The sequence below is a fragment of the Nomascus leucogenys genome, chromosome 22a (genome assembly GCF_006542625.1).
Source record: "Nomascus leucogenys isolate Asia chromosome 22a, Asia_NLE_v1, whole genome shotgun sequence".
Lineage (NCBI taxonomy): Eukaryota > Metazoa > Chordata > Mammalia > Primates > Hylobatidae > Nomascus > Nomascus leucogenys.
Window position 1 is genome coordinate 49248951 of NC_044402.1, and position 7042 is coordinate 49255992.

A 7042-nucleotide genomic window follows, 5' to 3' on the forward strand; every position below is an offset into this window, starting at 1 on the left:
AGTCGTATTCGTAGTACTGAGTTACACAGTGTAAACAACTTACAGGGTTATAATAATTTATTCGAATGGACGGGGTCCTAAGAGCGGGAGTCCTAAAAACGGTCGCTGTAAATTTTAGGAAGACAAGCGGTCGCTATAAGTTTTAGGAAGACAAAAGTGAGTACAGGATAGTGTTCCCGTCTGGTTTCGAACAGGGGACCTTTTGTGTGTGAGGCGAACGTGATAACCACTACACTACGGAAACGCCTGCTTAACACCATGGAAACCCCTACTGAACACCCCGGAAACCCCTACTTAACACCCCGGAAACCCCTACTTAACACCACGGAAACCCCTGCTTAACACCACGGAAACCCCTGCTTAACACTCCGGAAGCCCCTGCTTAACACCACGGAAGCCCCTGCTTAAAACCACGGAAACCCCTGCTTAACACCACGGAAACCCCTGCTTAACACCACGGAAACCCCTACTTAACACCCCGGAAACCCCTACTTAACACCACCGAAACCCCTACTAAGAGAAGGAACTACCCTGCTGGACCTAATCAGGAATTCACTGTTAATCATCCCTCCTTCCTAGAAATTTGTTTTCTTTCTATTCAAGTCAGTGTCTACAATCGCATTTTAAAACTGCTACAAAAACCACATCGAGATTAGGAAATATCCAAAACCCAGAAATTGCTAGGTATTTGAGTTCTATGAGCCTTGCATTAAAACTATAACCTCCATAAGATAAATCTCAAACATCTTGGCGCTGACCAGATTTGACGTTTACTTACTTGACGCGATGACTGCAATTTGTCCTTCTGCTTATCTCAGAATTCCTTCTCACTCTCTCACCCAGCGTCAAAATCGTTGCAAAATTCTGCTGAGCTTACATTCAGACTCTATGAAATGTCCTTCTCCTCTGTTGTTGATAGGTCCCTCGTTCAGGCCCTTCATATCTGTTCTTCAGGACTGTCCGTACCGATTCTTGGGTTGACTCTCTGAATCAATTCTCCACCGAGCTTAAAGTCCCAAGCTTCATTTCCCTTCATAAAGTTCCACAAACATAAACCTTTATTCTTTCTTACATATGCATTTTGTATACTTTTTTTTTTAAAGAGAGGTTCTAGATTCACAGCAAAACTTTGAGCAGAAGGTACAGAGATTTCCCATATACCCCCTGCTCCCGCACATGCGTAACTCCCTCACTTATCAACATGCCCCGCTAGAATAGTACATTCATTACAATTGTTGACCTATCTTGACATACCATCATCACCCACAGACCGGAGTTTACATTAGGCTTCACTCTTGGTGTTATACATTCTATCCATTTGCACAGAAGTATGATATATACCCACCAATATAGTATCATGCAGAGTAGTTTCACTGCCTTAAAAATTCTCTGTGCTTGGGCTGTTCATCCCTCCATCCTCACAAACCCTGGCAACGACTGATCTTTCTACTGTGTTCATAGTTTTGCCTTTCCAGAATGTCATATAATTACAATTATACAGTATTTGCTTTTTCAGATTGGCTTATTAGTAATGTGCATTTAAGTTTCCTCCATGTCTTTTCATGGGTTGATATGTCATTTCTTTTTAATGCTGAATAATATTCCATTGTCTACATATATCACAGTTAATCCATTCACTTACTGAATAATATTTTGGTTGCTTCCAAATTTTGGCAATTATTAATAAAGGTGCTATAAACATCTGTGTACAGATTTTCGTGTGGACATAATTTTTCAACTCTTTTGGGTTAGATACCAAGGAGTACAACTGGATTGTGTGAAAAGAATAAGTTTACTTTTGCAAGAAACCATCAAACTGTCTTTTAAAGTAGCTGTATCATTTGTGATTCCACCAGGAATGAATCAGAGTTCCTGTTAGTCCAAAGCTTCACCAAAATTTGCTGTTGTCAGTGTTCTGGACTTTAGCTGTTCTGATAGGTGTGTAGTGATATCTCATTGTTGTTTTAATGTGCATTTCCCTGATGACATATGATGTGGAACATCTTTCCATATGCTTATTTTTCATCTGTATATCTTCTTTGGTGACATGATTGTTAAGGTCTTTGGCCATTTTTTTTTTCATGAGGTTGTGTTCTTACTGTTGAATTTTAAGAGCTCTTTGTAGATTTTGAATAAGAGTACTTTATCTGGTATATCTTTAGCAAATATTTTCTCCCACTGTGTGGCTTGTCTTTTCATTATCTTGATGTTATAGTGTTTTTGATCACTAGCACGTCTTTTTGGCTCTTTCTCAGAATTTCCATCTCTCTGCTTACATTGCCCATCTGTTCTTGCATGCTATCTTTTTTATACATTAGAGCCTTTCGCATCTTTTTTTTTTCTTTTTTTTTGAGACAGAGCCTCGCTTTGTCACCCAGGCTGCAGTGCAGTGGCTCACTGCAATCTCTGCTTCACGGGTTCAATCAATTCTCGTGCCTTAGCCTCCTGAGTAGCTGGGATTGCAGACATGTATCACCAGGCCCGGCTAATTTCTTTTGTATTTTTAGTAGAGACGGGGTTTCATCATGTTGGTCAGGCTGGTCTGGAAGTCCTAGCCTTACGTGATCCGCCCACCTGAGCCTCCCAAAGTGCTGGGATTACAGGTGTGAGCCACCTCGCCTAGCCAAAGCCCCTAGCATCTTAATCAGTTGTTTCAAATTCCTGGTCTGAGAATTCCAACATCCCTGTCATATCTGAGTCTGATTCTGATGCTTGCTCTGTCTCTTCTGTGTATTTTGCTTTTTATTGTGCCTTGTTATTTTTTCTTGATAGCAGGACATGCTCCACTGGGTAAAGTGAGGTGCTATAAGCAGGCCTTTAGTAATGTGGTGGGAAGGTGTGGGGGGAAAAAAGCATTCTGTAGTCCCACAAGTAGGTCTCAGTCTGTTAGTGAGCCTGTGTCTCTGGATTGTCAACTTTAAACATGCTTCCTAGGTTTTCCCCCACTTTACGTGGGACTGGATGGCTAGAGTGGGCTGGAGTTGGTTATTTCCCTTCCCACAGATCAGCTGGGCTCTGATAAAACCCCAGCAGGTTAGGCTGAGGTTAAATGGTTTCTCCTGAGGGCAGACCTATTAAGAGAACAAAATGCTCTGGCCTATTGCAAACTGGTTCTTGCCCCACCTGCTACCAGAGGTAGAGGGGATTTTTCTCCCACATTCACTATGACAATCTGGTCAAGCTCCTGAGGTAAAATTAACAAAATTGTGGGGTGCAGATGACTGAGTTCTGGAGTTTTTATCTCCTAGACTCGCCAATGTTGAGCCACCAACAATTTGCTAATTAGAGTTCAGGTTTCCCTGCTCCAGCACTAGTTCACATGGGGTCTATTCTGTGGGTTTCTGCTCTGGTAAGTTGTGATTCTTTGTATTTGTCTTTTTCAATTTTGGGAGCAGTGGCTTGCCCTGTGACCTCATTTTTTCTGACAGACCTAAGAAGACTTGGGTTTTCAGTTTGTTCAGGTTTTGCTTGTTTTTAGGACTTAGTGATGACTTGTAGCTTCTTACATGCCCGACTGGATAATCTATGTATATAAATTTATAGCTTTCTCTCCAAGAACAGTGTTAGCAGCTATCAATAAGTTTGGATATGTTGTACTTTATTATTTTTAGTTCAAACTATTTTCTAATTTCTCTTGTAACCTATCTTTAACCCATAGGTTGTTTGGGAGTGTGATATTATTTCCCCAAGCATTTGGGGATATTTTCCTTTGTTTCTGTTACTGATTTCTAGTTTAATTCTATATTGATTAGACAACATTCTTATTACTTTTTTTTTTGAGATGGAGTCTCGCTGTATTGCCCAGGCTAAAGTACAGTGGTGCGATCTCAACTCACTGTAGCCTCTGCCTCCCAGGTTCAAGTGATTCTCCTGCCTCAGCCTCCTGAGTAGCTGGGATTACCGGTGTGGGCCACCATGCCCCACTACCATCAGGTTTTTAAAATTTTAATTTTGAAATAATTATAGATTTACAGGCAATTACAAAGACAGCACAGAGAAGTCCCCTGTACCCTTAATTTAGTTCCCCCCAAAGGCTGCATCTTATAGAACTATAGTACAATATCAAACCCAAGAATCTGACATTGGTACAATGTTTGTATATCATTCTAGGTCATTTTATCATGTGTAGATTTGTGTAACTATCACTGGAAACCAGAAAAAAAAGCTTCATCACCACAAACATTTCCCTGTGGGTGCCACCACTTAATTAGTTACACTCACTTCCCATGCCACCCACCCCCTCACAACTACTAATATGTTCTTTTTTTTTGAGACAGTCTCACTCTGTTGCCCAGGCTGGAGTGGAGTGGCGCAACCTCGGCTCACTGCAACCTCTGCCTCCCGGGTTCAAGCCATTCTCGTGCCTCAGACTCCCAGGTAGCTGGGATTACAGGCATGTGCCACCACACCTGACTATTTTTTTGTATTTTTAGTAGGCACAGGGTTTCACCATGTTGGCCAGGCTGTTCTTGAACTCCTGACTTCAGGTGATCCGCCCACCTTGGCCTCCCAAAGTGCTGGGATTATAGGCGTGAACTACCGGGCCAGGCCTAATGTGTTCTTAATCTCTGTTTTTTATTTTGTTTTTAGAATGTTATAGAAATAGGCCAGGTGCGGTGGCTCACGCCTGTAATCCCTGCACTCTGGAAGGCCAAGGCAGGTGGATCACATGAGGCCAGGAGTTCAAGACCAGCCTGGCCAACATGGTGAAACCACATCTCTACTAAAAATAAAAACATTAGCTGGACATGGTGGCTCACGCCTGTAGTCCCAGCTTCTCGGGAGGGTAAAGCATGAGAACTGCTTGAACCCAGGAGGTGGAGGTTGCAGTGAGGGGAGATGGCGCCACTGCACTCCAGCGTGGGTGACAGAGCAAGACTCTGTCTTTAAAAAAAAAAAAAAAGGATGGCCTTTTTCACAGCCTAATGCCCTTGAGATCCATCCAATTTGTTGTATCAACAGTTCTTGCCTTTTAATTTTTGAGTAGTTGTTTATAGTATGGATGTACCACAGTTTCTTTAACCATCTACCTATTGAGGTACATTTTAGTAGTTTTCTAGTGTTTTGCTATTATAAATAAAGGATTGCAAATAATTGTGATAGATTTTTGTATAGACATAAGTTTTCATGTCATTTTTTATTATTGTTATATATTATTGAATATATACAATATATATTGAATGCTACACATGCAGCATTCACATGTTTCTGTTTTATAAAATGTCTCTGTTTTATTACTATGAAATGCCTCCTTTTCTTTTTTATTATGTCACGTCTCTGTCTATGGTAATACTCCTTGTCTTAAAATCTACACTTTATGTTAATACATACATTTGATGTTAATTTTTTTATGGTTAGCCTTTGTGGGTTTTTTTTTTTTTTTTTGGTTGTTGTTGTTGTTTTTAACTTTATTTAATTTATTTTATTTATTTTTTGAGACTCATTCTGTCACCCAGGCTGGAGTGCAGTGGCGCGATTTTGGCTCACTACAACCTCTGCCTCTTGGGTTCAAGTGATTGTCATGCCTCAGCCTCCTGAGTAGCTGGGACTATAGGGGTGGGCCACCATACCTGGCTAAGTTTTGTATTTTTAGTAGAGACAGGGTTTCACCATTTTGGCCAAGCCAGTCTTGAACTCCCGGCCTCAAGTGATCTACCTGCCTCAGCCTTGCAATGTTCTGGAATTACAGGTATGAGCTACCACACCCAGCCTAACCTTTGTGTTATATATCTTTATCCCTTTACTTTTCTTTTTTTTTTTTTTTTTTTTGAGACAGAGTCTCACTCTGTCACCCAAGCTGGAGTGCAGTGGCGTGATCTCAGCTCACTGCAACTTTGCCTCCTGGGTTCAAGTGATTCTTCTGCTTCAGCCTCCCAAGCAGCTGGGACTACAGGCGTGCGCCACCATGCCTGGCTAATTTTTGTATTTTTAGTAGAGATGTGGTTTCACCATATTGGCCAGGCTGGTCTCTAACTCCTGACCTCGTGATCCACCTGCCTCGGCCTCCCAAAATGCTGGGAATACAGGCACGAGCCATTGCGCCTGGCCTATCCCTTTACTTTTCTAAACCACTTAATTTACATCCTTACCTATTTTTAGGGCCTTTTAAAAATTGTGGCAACATATGCATAATATAAAATTTGTTATTTGAATTAGTTTTAAGTGTACATTTCAGTAGAATTAAGTACATTCACATCATCTTGCAACCATCCCCGTTATCTATCTCCAGAACTTTTTATCATCCAAAATTGAAACTCTGTATCCTTTAAATAATAACTCCCCATTTCTCTCCACTTCCCCAGCTCTTGGTAACTACTCTTTCTGTCTCTATGAATTTTAGTATTGTGGAAATCATATATTTGTCCTGTATGTTTGGCTTATTTCACTTTGAATAATGTTCTCACTCTTTATTCATATTACAGCATGTATCAAAATTTTTACTCCTTTTTAGACTTTCTGAATAGTCAAAAGGTGGAATCAACCCAAATCAATAATGTTGCTGTGAAATATTGGCATACGAGTTTCTTTTTTAAATTTAAAAATTTTAAATTTATTTTATTTATTTATTTTTTGAGACAGGAGATTACCCACGCTGGAGTGCAGTGGCGCAATCATGGCTCCTCGCAGCCTCGACTTCCCGGGCTCCAGCGATGCTCCCACCCACACCCAGCTAATTTTTGCATTCTTGGTAGAGACGGGGTTTGGCCATATTGCCTGCACTGGTCTCGAACTACTTGGCTCAAGCGATCCTCCTGCCTCAGCCTCCCAAAGTGTTGTGATTATAGGCATGAGCCACAGAGCCAGCTGGGATGCTTTTTATTTCATTTTCTTGCCTACTTTCTGTGGCTAGAACTGCCAACACTATGCCGAATAGAGTGGTGAATGTGGCATTTTTGTCTTTTGCTGATCTTGGAAAAAAAGCTTTCAGTCTTTCACTATTTTTTTTTTTTTTAATTGAGACGGTGTCTCACTCTGTTGCCTAGGCTGGAGTACAGTGGTGAGATCTCAGCTCACTGCAACCTCTGCCTCCCAGGTTCAAGTG

The 7042-nt window shown here is 41.1% G+C and overlaps 1 long non-coding RNA gene and 1 other non-coding gene across 2 annotated transcripts in view; one reads left to right on the forward strand and one right to left on the reverse strand.

Moving 5' to 3' along the window:
- The window catches only part of LOC101177381, a 37885-nt gene extending 34005 nt beyond the window's left edge, over positions 1–3880 (forward strand). The window contains exon 4 of the long non-coding RNA XR_004027972.1: positions 3782–3880. This is a non-coding gene — a long non-coding RNA (uncharacterized LOC101177381). The remainder of the gene's footprint in view (positions 1–3781) is intronic.
- On the reverse strand, positions 172–244 carry TRNAV-CAC. Its single transcript has one exon. It is a non-coding gene; the product is annotated as a tRNA-Val (tRNA).
- Positions 3881–7042: the final 3162 nt, after the last annotated feature.